This window comes from Littorina saxatilis, linkage group LG2, assembly GCF_037325665.1.
Source record: "Littorina saxatilis isolate snail1 linkage group LG2, US_GU_Lsax_2.0, whole genome shotgun sequence".
In the NCBI taxonomy this organism is placed as follows: domain Eukaryota; kingdom Metazoa; phylum Mollusca; class Gastropoda; order Littorinimorpha; family Littorinidae; genus Littorina; species Littorina saxatilis.
Window position 1 is genome coordinate 42,472,114 of NC_090246.1, and position 19,124 is coordinate 42,491,237.

At 39.4% G+C, this 19,124-nt stretch overlaps 1 long non-coding RNA gene across 3 annotated transcripts; it reads right to left on the minus strand.

The window, feature by feature from the left end:
* Positions 1 to 412: 412 nt before the first annotated feature.
* On the minus strand, positions 413 to 10,451 carry LOC138959038 (uncharacterized). 3 transcript variants are annotated; one of them, XR_011453579.1, is made up of 5 exons: positions 9,894 to 10,451; positions 8,030 to 8,098; positions 6,618 to 6,712; positions 4,196 to 4,366; positions 413 to 1,664 (listed from the first exon to the last, which is right to left on the minus strand). It is a non-coding gene; the product is annotated as an uncharacterized lncRNA (long non-coding RNA). The 3 variants fall into 3 exon arrangements; XR_011453578.1 differs by having other exon boundaries at positions 9,790 to 9,907; XR_011453577.1 differs by lacking the exon at positions 9,894 to 10,451 and having other exon boundaries at positions 8,030 to 9,712.
* Positions 10,452 to 19,124: the final 8,673 nt, after the last annotated feature.

The following is a 19,124-nucleotide window of genomic DNA, read 5'->3' on the forward strand; positions in this document are numbered from 1 at the left end:
CGCAAGTTTTGGTGTGTTGGACAGTCCTGCAGGAAGTGTTCCACTGTCATTGGAGATGTGCCACAGGGGGTTGTGCTTGTTTAATTTAGGTTTGTTGTTGTTTGTTTAAAACACTCAAACATACGCACACATCACACGCACACTTTTACTTTTTAAGTTATAATAAGTATTGCATTCAGCCACTGTTTTTTTCTCCTCAGTTGATATTCTGATTTTTGCCAGTTTTTGTGTAATTTGTTTTTGTTGTGCTTGTTTGATTTAGGTTTGGTGTTGTTTGTCGTTGTTGTTTGTTTAACACACACTCAAACACACACACACACACACTAACCAGACACACACACCACCACCACCCCCACCACCACCACCACCACCACCACCACCACCACCACCACAAGAATAGGTTTACACTCACTTTTTCCTCCACGTTTTAATTTTGGCAATATCATTAACCCAGGATTGCAAAGCAGGGATCATTTGTCAATTTCATAACAACGTACATACAATTTCAGCTGGTTACTGCAATAAAATGTGCATCATCACAGGTTTCTGCTGGAATGACAGTGTCTTATGTGTCAACACAAAATACACACACACAAAATGGGTGTGGTGCTGCACGCCCCATAATAGATCCTAACTTCACCCTCTAAACCTCCCTGCAGATGCATGTTCTGTGCACAAAAATAGCCTTTTAAAATATGCAGTATACAAAATAAAAATGCAGACGACATTTCTACATTTGATGGGGGAGTTGTCCTGTATTAGAATTATTTATCAAATAATTAAAGTTAACCAAAGTATATGTAATAAAACCAAGGAGTCCTCTGTTAAGTAGCTCAAAACAATGATCGCAGCCCAGGGTGCTAACACAGTTAGGGTATGTTGTTCAAGACTTGGAAGGTCAAGGTTTTAAAGTATGCTTCAGTAACGGAATCTTATAACAAAGCTAAAACATTTACCACTGAAGCAAAACCATCTCTGAACAATTCAAAATTGTCACACGTACTAGTTTTACATTTTAAGGATCTTGCCAAGTGCATATCTTTTTATTGTGAAAAATTTGTATTGCAAACAAAAGAAAACACAATGTCTTGTGATCTGTAAATGTTCTTGATACTTAATACATTACAGGGAACCTTATAAATTGTTCAAGTGAAGTACTGTACAGCCTATTTAGCTTGTTCGTTTTCTCCCTTTAAGGTAATTTTGTCTCAACAATCATGTTATCTGCTACAAGTCTATAAACTGCTGTAAACCTTTGTAGATTCATGCCCTTCTGTGTGGGCACCTTCTTCTTCTTCCTCTTCAGTGTTCAGTGTTTGCATTTGGATGTGTGCTCTCTGGCCAAGTCTTGTTGCACAGGGGTGGCAAGGAAAGGCCACCCTCTCAGAACGTGTTGCAGAGTCTGTTCTTCCTACCCTAGCCACAGTCCGCTGTAGGTGCAAAACCTATCCTTTTGAGGTGTACCTTCAGACAGCAGTGTCCTGTGCGAAGGCGGAAGATGGCTCTCTGTTCTGTGTGAGTAAAATGGGGATATGGTCTTGAATGAGCTGGTATCTGTCTGTCTTTTTTGTTGTTGATATAGACATCAAAGAAGCTCCAGCACCAGCCAAGTGTTGACTGTTTTCTTTATGCGTAACCTAGTCCTGGCAGCAGCTGTTGTCCATCTGTAAACAAGCAAGATCATTATTATAATATATTGATGGTGTATATGTTTTACCAGAAAGACGAGTAAAATACCACTTAATTTTTGTTTTAGTAATGAGGCATACATGCAGTTGAACGATCATATCTTGTGATATCTGCCCTCTGAAAAAAACCTACTATTCAAAATGTACTTTTACATCTTGTTTTTTTAACTTAGGCTTTTGAAGATCCACATTTACCACCCAAAAGGAGCCTGGCGATACTGGCATGCTTTAATTAAGATGACGTGTTACTCAGAAATAGTGCTTTTAGTTATGCGCTATAGAAATCTCCTTAATAAATAAATAAATACTGGTGGTGGTTCACTGCAAAGCATAACCTGATATGATTTCTTCATAGCACCTGACTGGAAATGAAGTTTCATACAATAAAAACTATACTGCGCCAGATTTACAGCAGTTCTGTTGAATTCACACAGTCAGAAAATTTCAAGGCTGTCCTCAACATTCTATGCTCACACACACACACACACGACTTGACTTCACTTAGGAAGGTTATGTGATGCTTAAATCATCTGTCTTGCCACTATTTCATCACAAGTAACCACTGTGTTTATTGCTGGTATGTGCCGGAGTGGAGGGATAGTCTTACCCCATGTAAAAAAATTTAAAAAAAAAAAGCCTGGCAGGTGATCTGAGATGCCTTTAATAACACAAAGCTGCCTCTGTAAACAATTCTGCTTTTACACATGCTATCCCTTAACTTGGATTCATACCAAAAATCAAGCCTAGCTTCATAGGAAACAGAATGTTACTTCAGCATTTAGAATTATGATCTTATTCCATGTACACGCCTTGGCAAATCTGACTCGATCACTACAGCAAGAAGTCAGTGTGTTGATTGTTCATATGTGACCAAGTTGAGGGATGAGCTTATCCTATGTTAAAGCCTGGCCTGAACTGAGACGGTGAAGAGAAGTAGTGTGCCTTTAATGACACAATGCTTTCTTTGTAAGCAATAGATTCAACATCTCAGATCTGGTCAGGCCTATACAAATGCCATCCCTCAACTTTTGTCTGGAAAGGTATTTGCTTTGGTTGCCTAGGAAACTCCAAGTTAAACTAGCAAAATTTAGAACAAGCAATCATAAGTTGCCAATACATCAGCACAGATTTTTTAATGTTCCTAGAAATGAAAGATTGTGTGACATGTGCGATAAAAATGAATTAGGTGATGAGTTTCACTATTTGTTCAGTTGTACCGACGAAAGTATAGTGTCTGAAAGAAGAAAATTAATTAGTCCTTATTACCGATCTCACCCAAATTGTTTAAAATATGAACAGCTAATGAATTGTAAATCTAAGATAAAACTAATGAAGCTAGCAAGATTTGTAGCCCATGTTATGATTTTAGTATGTTAGCGTTATATCTAGTTTCTTTATTGGTATGTATATATGTAATACATGCTTTTGTTTTGTGTTTTTACAAAAGATGCATGGCATAATGGTATTGCCAATTTACTTCAGCTGTATATTATCGTTGTCCGCTTAATGTATACATATTATCTGCCTGATTTCTTACCTGATTTTGTTAAACCTATTTTTCTTTTTGTTTGCATGTATGGAAGTGTATATTGCCAATTTAATTTGGTCGTATAGTATTGTTGTATTTGTCCGCTCAATTTATATACATATATTAACTGTCTGATTTGTTACCTTTTTTTGTGTTAAAGTTATATCTTTGTTTCAAAGCCCTCTGGGCCCAAAACAATAAAATACTTGACTTGACTTGACTTGACTTGACTTGGTTCATACAAAAATCATGTGCCTGGCTAGAGAGTGGGGATTTGTTGTTCTCTTTTTCGAAATCCAAAATAAGCAAAATCAGGTCTTAAAAAGGAGCAAGTCTTAAAATGGGAGTGAATTTACAGATGTTATGAACAAGAAGTCTGCGTAAACAGGGTCATTGATAGGAAGGAGTCTTAGATTGGGGTGTCTTAAAAGGGGCAGGGGTGGGGTGGTGTGTGTGTGTGGGGGGGGGGGGGGGGGAGTCCACAGTAATGACCATAAAATAATCAAAATAATACTATTAGTAATCTTATTCTCTACCAAATTTCTAGAGGTCAAGGCAATGATACAGATTTTTTACTTGTGTCACTGTTAGTGTCATTCTATGAATAACAGACCAATAGAAAGAGAGAGAAAGAGAGCTCTGTGGTTTTTTTTTTTTACCTGGGTTCATGCTCAGTTGCTTGAAAATTGACTTGTCAGAGGTTCTTCTTCAGCCTTACACCCACATGCAAGAGAACTTGTACCAGATAATGAAATAAGTGAACTTTGAAGTGATTTTTGTAACATTTATGTTTTGTTTCTGGTTTTTGTTGTGAAGTGTTTATGATTGTGTTCTATTCCGTCAATGGCGTCATTCTGGTAATGATGTTGTTATTGCTTTTGTAAAGCGCTTTGTGTGTTCGAAAGCGCTATAGAAATCACCATTATTATTATTATTATTATTATTCATAATTAAAGCCCAATCATGTGGTTTAACCTACCTAGTCTTGAAAAGCCTGTCCGAGGAAACAGAACAAGCACCCTTCCGCAGACCTTCCTAACTGGAGAGTCTTGGTTGTAACCGCACACTTTCTAAAGTAGTCCATAAGCAGTTCCATGTGCCTATGTTTTCACTGGAACCAGCTCCTTTGTGTACCTGTGATCTGGATGAGCTGCAACACATAAAACTTTCATATGAACACTATGTCATAAGTACACCAGTTAGCATACATCAAACACTGAGGAGCATCACAAGATATGTTCTAAGGAGGTAACAACTATTGTCACAAAGTGTTTATGATACAGCCACAGGCACATGGCACTGAGTGGTCAATTGGTGAGGGGGGTGGGGGGGGGGGGCAGAAGTTCTGCTCAGTCTTGTCTACTGATACAACACTTTGTGGTGGTGTAAGGCAGGGAATCACACCCCAACCACTGGCCCCACCCACCTGGTGTCGAGTGCCTGAGGATACATCAGTCCCAGTCATGGCTGGCCCCCGGTTTGACCACACAACTGCCATGTATGGGTACATTTACTTTACAGTACAGATTAGTTTTCAATAGCAATGACATCATGGACACACACCTGCCCAACACTGACACTGACAGCAAAATCAGCGACCAAACGTGATAAAGAGTAACTAATCGTCACAAACATCAAAATGCTTTGCATTAATTTTCTTGAAGAGGTCATTCTTAACCAGATAATCATTTATAGGCAATTGAAGATTATTATTCCACCTACAGGCTATCACTCCTATGGCTGTTACTTGTAACACATTTCATTTCTTAAAATATGTTTTGTAAAGTACATAGATTTCACTAAAAGGCACATTCCTTCTCATGAAAACAATTTGGCTCACCGTCTCAGATCTGGTAGGGCTTTAAAATGGGATAAGACATGATCTCCAGGGGTCGACACTAACTTATTTGGCCTGGGGCCACACTGGCCCCAGAGATGGAAATTGCTGGGGCGGAAAAAAAAATCTGGGGCCCACTCTCAGTATTCACGTGCGGCAATGCATTGTCTGTTTTTCTTCATCGTACTGAAGCCAGGGAAATTCTTTCAACCATTTGACATTGAAATTACGACAGCGCTTCGCGCTTTTGGCTGCATCGGTTTCCTTTTTTCGTTTCTCTCCACCCTGTTCTTCATCTTCATTGCCATGTCTTTTTACACCAGGGATGTGTCGCCACATTTTGCGTTTGGCATTTGAAGGCGATACTTATCTCTCACGCTAAAGAGCGCAATCTGGGAGTTATTTCCCTTACGACATTGTCCTTCGACGATTTGAATGTGTTTTTTTCTTGACTGCGGCATTGATCGTAACGCAAATTTCAGTGACGACTTTGACTGGCGATTTTTAGTGATTGGCTCTGCTGGCATTAGAATTTTCGGTTTGTCATTGTTGGAATTTATCCTGGGGCGGAGTAGGCCCCAAGCTTCGGCAATGTTTGGGGCGGAACACAAAACTCTGGGGCGTTCCGCCCCCCCGCCCCCGCTAGTGTCGAACCCTGATCTTTTAACTTGTTCACATACCCCAAAAAGTGCGATTGTGTTATGAATAAATGCTGTAAAAGCTACCTGTACTAGTTCATTAAAAAAACAAATCACAAAATGTCACTTCACCACAGCATGCAAACAGTGTGTTTATTTCTGGTATGTGTCTAAAGGCGGAGACAGAAGCACAACACAAAACCCTGTTTTCGACAAAAACACCATCTCAAAACGTCGGGGAAACACATGTTTTTAAAGAGGGGATGTCACATGCGAAACACACAGATGAAGCGGGGTGCGTGTTTTCACAGAAATATTGGTCAGTGTCAGCTTGACCCGTCCAGCTATCGCCCTGTGTTTGAGTTTGTAAACAACACGGCTGGCAGTGCCCACTGATACGGTCAGTGTCCACTGATACGGTCAGTGTCCACTGATACGGTCAGTGTCAACTTGACCCGTCCAGCTACCGCGCTGTGTTTGGGTTTGTAAACAACACGGCTGGCAGCGCCCACTGATATTATTGCCTCTCTTCAATCGTGACAGGATCCATACTCTAGTTAGGATTCATGGGTCCGATACTACCCTGAATCGGTACCACATCTGAGTCTGCCATTTTTTTCTATCTCCGTGGTGCCGGAAACCGAGTCACTTGAGTTGATCGTCCGCGTTCATTGGCTGACTACCAAAACGTGTTTTTAGATTTTAGAGCATGCTCTAAAACCCAAAACACGATGCAAAAACATGAAACAGTGTTTTCTGAAACGCGTTTTGGGGGATGTCACATGGGAAACACGCTGTTTTGTGTTTGTTTTGAAAGGAAACACTGTTTTGTGTTGTGAGTCTGACATGGCCTTAACACAGACACACACACACACACACCATACACACATACACCAAAGCAACACAAAAGCCGAAAACATGCCTACCATCTAAATGAGGATATCCAGTTCCAACTGTCTTCTGCCAATATAACACTGCCAGAGACACCATGGTGTAGAAAGTCAGTTTAAAGAGAGACTACCTGGAAGAAAAATATATATAATAATAATAAAACACCCAGTGCAATAGACATACTTTCTCGTTAAAGGCTTACTTTACTATGTAAAAACATTTTGCTTCACAATCACAGTCTCAGATCTTGTCAGGCTTTTACTTGGGATAAGATCATCCCTCTACTTGGACGCATACCAACATAGATTAGCTTGAATGTTTGTGAAAATATCCCATATTTTGAGTTAACTCACCACAGCAAGCAGTCACTGAATATAATATTTTATTTTTTGGTATGTGGCCAAGATGGGAGACAGTGACCCACACTATAGTGACAAGGCAAGTGGGCCTTTAAATTGTAAACTGTTATATATGTGCATTTTGACTTCTTCATAAATTATAACCCTGATGCAGGCAGTCATCAGTAGTGGTTTAGTACCTAGAATGAGAAAAGAATGAACTTGCAAGAAAGAAACTGAGTCAAAATCAAAATACCCTTTAAATTACATTAGATTCCACGGGGCAGACAGGGTTTGAAGTTAGAAAGCTCTGAAAATAACTCTGCTATTTGAAATTGACTAATAGTATTAACTTAACTTATAACGTCATACATGATACATGATACAAACAAATGAACTAAGGCTTTTGAAGATCCATATCCAATCCTGCTACACAAAGGCACAAGCAGAGGTAGAAATTGCCAGGGTCATTTTCCATCCCCATGTAGCCTGGATTTAATTACTGGCATGTTTTTTTTTAAAGAGGTGTGTCACTCAGAATGACTGGAGATGGTTCATTCAATGCAGAGCATAATATACCATTGATTTCTTCATGCCATCTGATTTGCCGGTGAATTCACAGGGCGAGAACAATTCAAGACTGGCCTCAACATTTTATGCTGACTGTAAATTGTAATTATATAATATATCCACCCTAGCTAACTGGTACACTAATCACTTGCTCTGGCGGACTTCTTTTTCCAACATCATAAATCTGTTATTTGTGACCCTCCACCACGAAATGAGTCGCATGTCACCTCGCGCGGTTCTGCGCTAGGCTTAATATAAGTCCGGGGAGTGCCTTGTAACAGTGTGAGGGTCACCTTAGTCACAGGCTTATAACTCAAACAGTTTTCGCTCTTTTCTAAAACGGTTTTCACCACTGGATAGAGCATAAAAAACTCTTTGGGAAAATGTAAAAATATGAAAATCATGCAAAGGTGACATGCGACTCATTTCGTGGTGGAGGGTCACATTTGTACTTTAGCCTTTTGTGGTAAAATATTCTCATTACCAGTTGCACTCACAATCTATTGCTAGTGTATTTTGGAAATGATCAAAAGCCTTACTTGTGTTCTATAACAGCACCATGTCACTGTTGCGGGAAGAATGAGGCAGGGCTTGGTAATAACTGAGACCTGCAAGTAAACAAAACATATTTAGAATCTCATCATGTGTTATTTTGTTATATCTATGTCATGAGGTCTTACATTGCAATAACAAACACACGCATAACTTAACTTAGCAAGGTGTTCTATGTGCTAAGAATAAGAGTAATTTTTTAATGAATTAACGCTGAAGAAGCTACTAGTTGCTTAAACAAATTCATAGCAAAATGTCACTTGATCACCACATCAAGCACACTGCATGTTCATTTCTGGTATGTATGCAAGTGGAGGGATGATCTTGTTCCATGTAAAATCCTAGCTCAGCTGATCTCTCTCAACTTGGATTCATACCACACATTAGGAGCCTGGCTGTTTCTGTTCAGTGGGCATTTCTCCATTTGTTTTATTTGAATGCATTTCTTAAAAAGAACACTTCCTCTGCACAGCAAGCAGTCAGGATGTTATATGAAGTCTTATATCGCGCGCGTATCTCCAGACTCGGACTCAAGGCGCAGGGATTTATTTATGCCGTGTAAGATGGAATTTTTTTTACACAATACATCACGCATTCACATCGACCAGCAGATCGCAGCCATTTCGGCGCATATCCTACTTTTTACGGCCTATTATTCCAAGTCACACGGGTATTTTGGGTGGTCATTTTTATCTTTGCCTTATACAATTTTGCCAGGAAAGACCCTTTTGTCAATCATGGGATCTTTAACGTGCACACCCCAATGTAGTGTACACGAAGGGACCTCGGTTTTTCTTCTCATCCGAAAGACTAGCACTTGAACCCACCACCTAGGTTAGGAAAGGGGGGAGAAAATTGCTAACGCCCTGACCCAGGGTCGAAATCGCAACCTCTCGCTTCTGAGCGCAAGTGCGTTACCACCCGACCACCCAGTCCTTTTTGTTCCAAATCAAACGTTGTTTTGCTCCAACCAAGACTGCAGATCTTGGCAAACATGTGGCATAAAAACTAGATTTGATGACCTTACCCGTACTCACCCTGAAAAGTGCCGATCTAGATTTTGCTATTTTAACAGAGGGGACAGAGGTTGTACCTCTCCTCATGCAGACACCGCATAACAAATATATATGTGTAACAAATCCAGTTGCAACACTGTAGTTTCATGGCTTAATTTCATTGACTGATTGAGTCAGCAGTAGTGAGTACTACATGTCATTATGATCATACCAGTATTAGTGAGTATTACAATTGGAGCAATCTGCAGAATTGTTACCAATACATCATCATAACAGGAATTCCTCAGTGCATGAGACATTGGTGTGTAGACATTTATATGTAGATCTTTAAAACATTCAATGAGTCATGGGACTAAAAACTGCTAAAGCCTTATGTGGCAACATCACAAACAAAATTAACCAACCCCAAATTATGTCAACCTCATGGCCCTTGTACTTGTAGTTCAAGTTGTACTGTTGTACTAGCCAACAGACATAACAAGGAACTTAGCTCAGTAGGTGTTGATTGCTCTGCGTCATTATCAATATCATGATGCTGAGAGTCGAAATGCAGTTCAAACACAGACAGAACAAAATGGAATCTTTGAGTTTGAAATTGAATGAAAAAAAAAAAGTAATTTGTAAATTGTATGGTCATGGTGTAGAAGTTTTGAACTTTAGCGTTGTAAATTCATTGCTCCGAATCAACTGCAATCTAACCCTCCGATTTATGTCCTAAGTCATTTACATACCTTTGGAATTTTAAGGAATGGGTATAACGTCCTTTCATCTAATGATCTAGTCTACTTTGGGATTTTGCCCAGTCGCCGTCACCGTCTCCCAGTCCTTGACCTACTTGGAGTCCTTGCTAGGTTGAATCGGCTGAGGAGCGAACCCATGACGACTCGCAACGCGTGGAACCAGAAGAGGAATCTAGGTTTATTTTGCGTGTTTTGGGCCTGCCGACCCTACTTGTACTGTAGTCGATCCACAACCGGCACGAAGCTTCTTTTCGCAGGGCGAAACCGCCCCACTCGTGACTTCATCCGATGTCCGCCATGTTTCAAGTGACAAAAAAGTAGAAACGATCTAACAAATAACTTTCATTTCAAGCACAGTCAAAAAAAAAATTAAAAAAGTACAAAAGAAGGGGTGGAGAAAATGGCATTATCTAGACAGATTCAACTCGGATAAACTAAGAGGGACTTATAACTACTGAAGATTGAGAGCACAGCGGACGTCCTGTAAATTCCCGATCCATTTTTTCCCCTTCCCATTTCGGTATACTGTTCTCTGCTTGTAACGCTACGCAACAGGATAAGAGATATCCTGAGGGTATAAGTGATACTCCCACATACGTTGCACAAGCATAATTTGACGTTACCTTATATACGGTCCAACCGGTGTGCAATGGGTGGAGGGAGGGAGGGAGGGAGGGAGGGAGGGAGGGAGGGAGGGAGGGAGAGAGAGAGAGAGAGAGAGAGAGAGAGAGAGAGAGAGAGAGAGAGAGAGAGCTCTTTTTGCCAACGTTGTCGTGCCTCGAGAAATATTCCAAAGATCTTTTGATTGATGAAAAGGTCACGTCAGCCAAGTATCTGACGTTTTGCTCTCATTCCTGAGATGTATGTATTTGGCGTTGTCGTCATGTCTCTTATCACCGGCACAGTCAAAAATCGACCACAAGGCAATAAACTGAATCGATTACAAGGTAAGAAATCGAGTACGAGGTAAACCACCCACTCTCCCATACACTCGACTCAGTAGCATTTTCATTTCGCGTTTTTTATTGCCAGACAAGCATATACATTCTTTCGAGACTGCACACAACAGCACAATCATGACATACACTGTAGGAATCGCAAGTAAACCATACCACCTTGTACACACTTTCTTGCATTTAGTCAACAATGCCTATCTATCATAATTTTATTCGGTGTGACAATGTACAGTGTTCTTTTTGCATTCATGCGTACACACACACACACTGATAGAATTACAATCAAACCATACAAACCTCATACACACTTGCTTTGCATCGAGTCAACATTACAATCTAGTATAGTTAGCCTAGTATAAAAATTGACAGCACTGGTTTTTTTTTGAGAGGATGAAAGCCGCAACAGTCCAGATTGACCAACAAAAATATGATATACCCATACACACACAAAAACAACAAACCAAAATCACATGCAAACAAACAAGTGATCATACATTTAAACACACATTCCTTCTCAAGCATCCCATCATTATCAGCCATCATAGATCTATCTAGGCTTTGGGAAGAGATACGAGAATCCTTCAACTTGGAACACATACCAACAATGAACAGACAGGTTACTTTCTGTGCAGAGTAGGATTTCTTGTTAACTTTACTTCGTACCTGATACCAATTTCAACTTGGTGTGCAAAATAAGTTTTAAACAAGTCGCGTAAGGCGAAATTACTACATTTAGTCAAGCTGTGGAACTCACAGAATGAAACTGAACGTAGTCCGCCGCTAGTGCAAAAGGCAGTGAAAGTGACGAGCCTGTTTGGCGCGGTAGCGATTGCGCTGTGCTTCATAGCACGCTTGACTGTACCTCTCTTCGTTTTAACTTTCTGAGCTTGTTTTTAATCCAAACATATCATATCTATATGTTTTTGGAATCAGGAACCGACAAGAAATAAGATGAAATAGTTTTTAAAACGATTTCGGAAATTTAATTTTGATCATAATTTTTATATTTTTAATTTTCAGAGCTTGTTTTTAATCCAAATATAACATATGTATATGTTTTTGGAATCAGAAAATGACGCAGAATAAGATGAAATTGTTTTTGGATCGTTTAATAAAAAAATAATTTTAATTACAAGTTTCTGATTTTTAATGACCAAACTCACTCATTAGTTTTTAAGCCACCAAGCTGAAATGCAATACCAAACCCCGGCCTTCGTCGAAGATTGCTTTGCCAAAATTTCAATCAATTTAATGGAAAAATGAGGGTGTGACAGTGCCGCCTCAACTTTTACAAAAAGCCGGATATGACGTCATCAAAGGTATTTATCGAAAAAAAGAAAAAAACGTCCGGGGATATCATACCCAGGAACTCTCATGTCAAATTTCATAAAGATCGGCCCAGTAGTTTAGTCTGAATCGCTTTACACACACACACAGACAGACAGACACACATACACCACGACCCTCGTCTCGATTCCCCCCGCTATGTTAAAACATTTAGTCAAAACTTGACTAAATGTAAAAACAACAACAAAACCTGTGCATCAAACCCGCAACCTGGTTGATTGTGGGTATGTGTGCAAATGGAAAGATGCTCTTATTCCACGTGAAAGCTTGGACACATCTGTGTTGGTTAACATGATCGTGTACGCCGGAAGGACGGTAAAAGGGTTTGTTTATTTTTTGTTTGTTTATTTGTTGCTTAACGTCCAGCCGACTACGCAGAGCCATATCAGGACGAGGAAGGGGGGGATGAAGGGGGCCACTTGTCAAGCGATTCCTGTTTACAAATGCACTAACCCATTACTTGTGTCCCAGCAGGCTTTAGTAAAACTAAATTAATACCTACTGGAAGATTACCAGTTTCCAGTATGTTAAAATAGGCTTAACCTATCTACTGCTGGACTTACATCAGAACACTAACAGATTAAACTATACATGAATCGCGAGACAAGCGGCAAGAGAAGAGATTTTTGGAAAAAATACAGGTGAATGAGCAAGAAGGCAGAAAAAAGAAAAGAATTCATGAAGAAAAAGAGAGCATGACAGGAAAGAGGAACCAAAAATCTACCTAACAGCAAACTAGAAAGCTCCTGCGGTTCCAAAAACAGGAGGGGCCTTTAATTTCATAACCGCAGTGCCCCACTGCGGGACGGTGAAAGGGTGTCCATTTTTCCCAAAGAATAAAGGTACACCTCAGCTGTCTAGTGTTATATTCACTGCAAGATTCCATCACCATTGTGAACTGTGCCCCCAAAAATCCACATTCAACCGATTTATCAGACATGCTACATTAGTACCTTGTGTGTAAAAGGTCTTATTGTTTGTGCTTGATACAAAAAAACACTATCTGTTCCCAAACTTGAATCTAGCCTGGTCCTCAATCGAACTCAGAGAAAGAGACAAATTAAATGGGTCTTCTGTGATTTAAATGAAATCAACACCCACTTAGTGTGTGTGTGTGGGGGGGGGGGGATACATGCATGTGCGTGCGTTCGTTATTTAGTAACAACAAGTGGCCAAAAAATGTCCTTCATATGCCGAGGCGTGTGTGCTTCAATTACCTCGGAAGTTCATAAACACTAGCCTGTCAAGTGACTGTCGCATGCAATCCAAAACAACCATCGCCAGACAATCTGTCGTAAACAACAGGATAGGACTTTCAGCACACGACGCTGCCCACGTTAACCGAATACAGTCGATATATATAACAGATTGCCGGTATTTAATCGGTTTTTACACGTGTAAAACATACACCAGGACAGAAATCATCAACTGGTTAGACCCGCTGGTGTTCACTGCGTTCAACTTCCAGTAGTTTCTTAAAGGGTTTGTTCCGTTACAATGCTATATAGTTTGACAGGTAGCCACAATCAAATGACCAGTTCTTTTGTGGGACCGCTTTTGTATTTGACTGTTTTTGTAATACCACTTGCCATGCAGCACTGTTGCTAACATGCAAGAGACTTTCTTTCTTTATTTATTTGGTGTTTAACGTCGTTTTCAACCGTTCAAGGTTATATCGCGACGGGGAAAGGGGGGGAGATGGGATAGAGCCACTTGTCAATTGTTTCTTGTTCACAAAAGCACTAATCAAAAAATTGCTCCAGGGGCTTGCAACGTAGTACAATTATTACCTTACTGGGAGAATGCAAGTTTCCAGTACAAAGGACTTGACATTTCTTACAAACTGCTTGACTAAAATCTTTACAAACATTGACTATATTCTATACAAGAAACACTTAACAAGGGTAAAAGGAGAAACAGAATCCGTTAGTCGCCTCTTACGACATGCTGGCCCGGGAGCATCGGGTAAATTCTTCCCCCTAACCCGCGGGGGGTATGCAAGAGACTACTTTGGCCAAACAATTTCTGCATACTTTTTTGCAAATCAGACTTTCACAAACAAGAATAAAACAACAAAACCCAGAACGCTTCTTCAAATCATTGACTTCTGTTTTACTTTCATGTTATTGTTTACATTCGTGTGACAGCTTGATGTCAACCAATCACTAAAATTTACTAGCATCTTAATTACTCGTTCCCGTATTTGTTAACCTTGTGCGGCAACATCACAATCAAAGCCACTACTTCTAAGAATACAGAAAAAGACAAGAGAAGGAACACACATTATCAGAAGGAAAGCAGTCATCCGTGTTTGCAGTAGCTTTACTGTTGCATGATATGTATCAGGTTGACACCCAACAGTAAACACCCCCCCCCCCCCTCCTATCAAAAGGCCAGTTTTGTGAAAATGTCAACAATCACAGTTTCTCAAGTAAATGAAAGAAACCCCACAGTAGAAAACTGTGAACATACATCAAAATTACCTGTGTACATAATCTCAAAAATTATATATATTCATAATTGAAGGACTAATTTTGCAAGTAAGATGATGCTTTTGTATCCAACACATTTCTCTTGTTTGATCTGCAAGGCACACGGCCGGGAAACTCACCGCTGTGATTAATACCAACTTAACTAAAACCCTGAAAGTATGCTGTACCACTGATAAAAACAAACTGTTAATGTTGCTCTTACAATTAAGTACAAGTATGAAACGTAAAGGCAAAGTCCTTCTAAAAAAACCCAGTTCGGCTCCCCATCTCAGATCTGGCTAGGATTTTACATGGTACAAGACGATCCCTCCACTTGGTCACATACCAAAAATCAACATCCTGACTGTGTGCTGTGGTGGGTTGGACTTTCTTTCTTTCTTTATTTGGTGTTTAACGTCGTTTTCATCCACGAAGGTTATATCGCGACGTTCTTTCTTTATTTGGTGTTTAACGTCGTTTTCATCCACGAAGGTTATATCGCGACAAAGGGGGGAGATGGGATAGGGGAAAGGGGGGGGGGGGGGGGGGGGGAGATGGGATAGAGCCACTTGTTAAGTGTTTCTTGTTCACAAAAGCACTAATCAAAAATTTGCTCCAGGGGCTTGCAACGTAGTACAATTATTACCTTACTGGGAGAATGCAAGTTTCCAGTACAAAGGACTTAACATTTCTTACATACTGCTTGACTAAAATCTTTACAAAAATTGACTATATTCTATACAAGAAACACTTAACAAGGGTAAAAGGAGAAACAGAATCCGTTAGTTGCCTCTTACGACATGCTGGGGAGCATCGGGTAAATTCTTCCCCCTAACCCGCAGGGGGTGCTGTGGTGGGTTGGACATTTTTGATTAATTAATGTCTAAAAAAAGTCACCAGTGGCTTTTACAAAATTAATTCATCAAACGCAGGCTGTTGATTGTTGGCATGTGACCAAGTGGAGGGACGGTCTTGTACCATGTAAAATCCTAGCCAGATCTGAGATGGTGAGTCAAACATCATGAAAAAGAGTTTGCCTTTAAGTTCAAGGTTAACGTCATGTTTAAAAGAAATGCATGACAACATAATGAGTTATAAGTTGATATGTATTGTTGGTTAAAACCTCGTATAAGTAAACAATCACAAGATTAACATGAAGTTCAATTGGAGTTACAGAACAGGTGACTAGAATTATAGTCCCAATTTTTTGGTGGACATTAATTACAACTCACAGTTACACATCACGTGCACCACGTCATGACCATGCCACTCATGTTTTTTTCAGTAAGGCAGTACAATCAACCGAACACATATTTCCATGGACATCACTTTTCATGCAACAAACATACATCAAGTTTATTTCTTCATGCTCAATTCACATTCAAACATCAAAATGTTCCTTATCCCATAAACAATCCAATGATACATAATTATGGTAATACAAAAACTTTACACCTGGGGTGGAGGGGGAGTAGGGGATTCACACTAGCTGTCACTGTACAGTACACTCGCATGCATATATATTCATTTTATGTAATATATTCTGAAGGATTAGCGTTATGGTTTGCTCTTCTTAAACCCTAACAGTAACACCTACAAAACCAAATACAAAGCGTGCGTGTGGTCTATCCATTCTGACTTCCACAACTAGCTTCTATTGTCTTCTCTAAGACACAACAAGGCACAAACTCACGAGAAACAAAAAAAGTAGACACATACTGTACAAAAAATCATAAATTCAAGACAAACCACAAAGTCAAAAGTTGTAGTAAAAATTTAACTGGCTACGTTTGGTTCTAGCAATTAATCCATCCTCTAGCAGACAATTAGGAGCTGTACAATTTGGTTAAAAAAGTGAGATCCAGATGAAGATGGTCAACATTCATTTGTCTTGGCCTTTCACTTTCAGAGTGAGAACCATGACCATGAAAATGAACAGACACTATCAAAGTTTATGAGCATCGTTAGAGCATCTCTTTTATATTCAGTCCCTGCGTGACCTGCATGTGCAAAGAGTTTGAAAACAAGTCAGTTTTGCTTTGAGACCAAAAACTATGGATCACGAGTGTGCTGGTTTGAGTTTCATTGTAGTTTGCTCTGATCTTTGTCTTGAAAACAAAAAATGATCACAATACCACTTTTTTCACAGAATCAAAGTTCATTTGGCAGGAAATACCACCCATGGCCTAGCATGGTCATACAGGCAATGACAATGTAAAACCTGAGACATCAAGAAATATTTCATGCGCTTCAGACTTTTAGTTTACATTGTGCTTTAAAAAAACAACTCTGACTGCAGAGTAGTGTTGCCTAACTGCCTTTACTTGAGCCTCTTTCAAATTCTTGTTTTTCTCAAATCTTAAACAAGAAGGGCAAAGCCCATACGACTCACATGCTTGACCTTGACCTTTACATGACCTTGACCTTCAGGGTCAAGGTCAAATAACTAAACCTAGCAATGACATCATACACTAAGAACTGCTTTACACATTTTTCCTACCAAAATACATGTAACCTTGACCCAAGGTCAAGGTCATCCGAGGTCATGCAACACAAAGCTGTTAATTCAAGACATAGGAAGTACAATGGTGCTTATTGGCTCTTTCTACCATGAGATATGGTCACTTTTAGTGGTTCACTACCTTATTTTGGTCACATTTCATAAGGGTCAAAGTGACCTTGACCTTGATCATATGTGACCAAATGTGTCTCATGATGAAAGCATAACATGTGCCCCACATAATTTTTAAGTTTGAAACAGTTATCTTAGATAGTTCAGGGTCAAGGTCACTTCAAAATATGTATACAATCCAACTTTGAAGAGCTCCTGTGACCTTGACCTTGAAGCAAGGTAAACCAAACTGGTATCAAAAGATGGGGCTTACTTTGCCCTATATATCATATATAGGTGAGGTATTGAATCTCAAAAACTTCAGAGAAAATGGGAAAAATAGCTGTTTTTTAGGCAACATTTATGGCCCCTGCGACCTTGACCTTGAAGCAAGGTCAAGATGCTATGTATGTTTTTTGGGGCCTTGTAATCATACACCATCTTGCCAAATTTGGTACTGATAGACTGAATAGTGTCCAAGAAATATCCAACGTTAAAGTTTTCCGGACGGACGACTCGTGTGAGTACATAGACTCACTTTTGCTTTGCATGTGAGTCAAAATATGAGATATAGCACAATTTGCTTACGATCATGATGAAATTGTTATCTTCCAGCAGCAATAGCGGTGTCTCCTAATGGTGATGAAAACACAGATCATAAGGGTCATATATTGAGACTTGTGAGACAGTGGCGATTGCCAAAATGCTGAAGAATGAAGGTGCCAGCTTATTTCAAACAATGCATGAGAGTAATCCGCAAACAATGATGACACATGAGCAGTTGTGTTACTTGAGCTGTGTTTCAATCTATTAATCTTATCACAATAATGCTGAATCAAAACAGCAAGGCCGCAGGGAATAGAACCATGCAGCTCATTCTCACATTCACTGCGTAGTTATTTCCCCATCTTCTTTTTCTTTAAGAAACAGGTGACCCAAGAATAAAACAAACAAATATCAAAATGCCATCTTCTTTTTCTTTAAGAAGCAGGTGACCCAAGAATACATATCAAAATCATTCTCATTCAACTCAAATGAACTGGTTTGGCAAGTACAAAAGTTTAATACAAGAAAACAGAAGAGAGACAATGTTTTTGTTCTCAAGAAGAAGAGGACAAAACAATTGATTTGAAATAAATTCAAAACACTCAAGTCCTTAATGGCTAAAAACCGTAGGACTTTTAATATTAATTTTACTACTAAATTCAAAAGGAAAACTTTTTGCAACTCTTATAATTTTAAGCGCACATTTATCACCCTCTTGACCTAAAAAGTGTCTTGTTCACTTGCATTTAAAATTCAAGGAAAAGTAGCATACTCCCATAAAACTTAAACATAAATATCAAGTTGACAATAAAACAATTTTAAGCTATTGTTAACCAACTGATTCTAAATCAAACTTCCCACTCAGCTAGTAGAATTCTTTCAAACTCTAATTATAAGGTTTCAGAATTTCATCTGCACTGTTTTAAGCTGTTCTAGGGCAATATGACATTGTACGTAACACTAGACAGCAACTCAGCAAAAGTCAGCACAGACGATCTTCAGAAATAACCCGGGGTTTTGACGGGCTGAAGGAAGAATATAAATCATTGTGGCCACCTGAAGCTGAGGGAAGCTAACATGGCAACAGTGTGCGAGCAGTAAGCTCTGATGTGCTCGTTTTCCCGAAGAAAAAACCATCTCCTCCAATGGACATTGCTTAAATCAAATGAGTGTCCACTAAAAATCCAAAAGAGAAAGACCGCTAGTAATAATAATAGTAATACCCAATGAAGTTATTCCTGAACATTATCTATTACAAAGAATCCGGAGTATTGAATGTCGTCTGACATTCACAAACACAGAGACTGGCGCATTATTTTATTTAAATAATATATTTTTAAAGTTTTATTTTGAGTTAGCAAACAATCCTAGTTTCTGGATGGATTTTGGAATTAA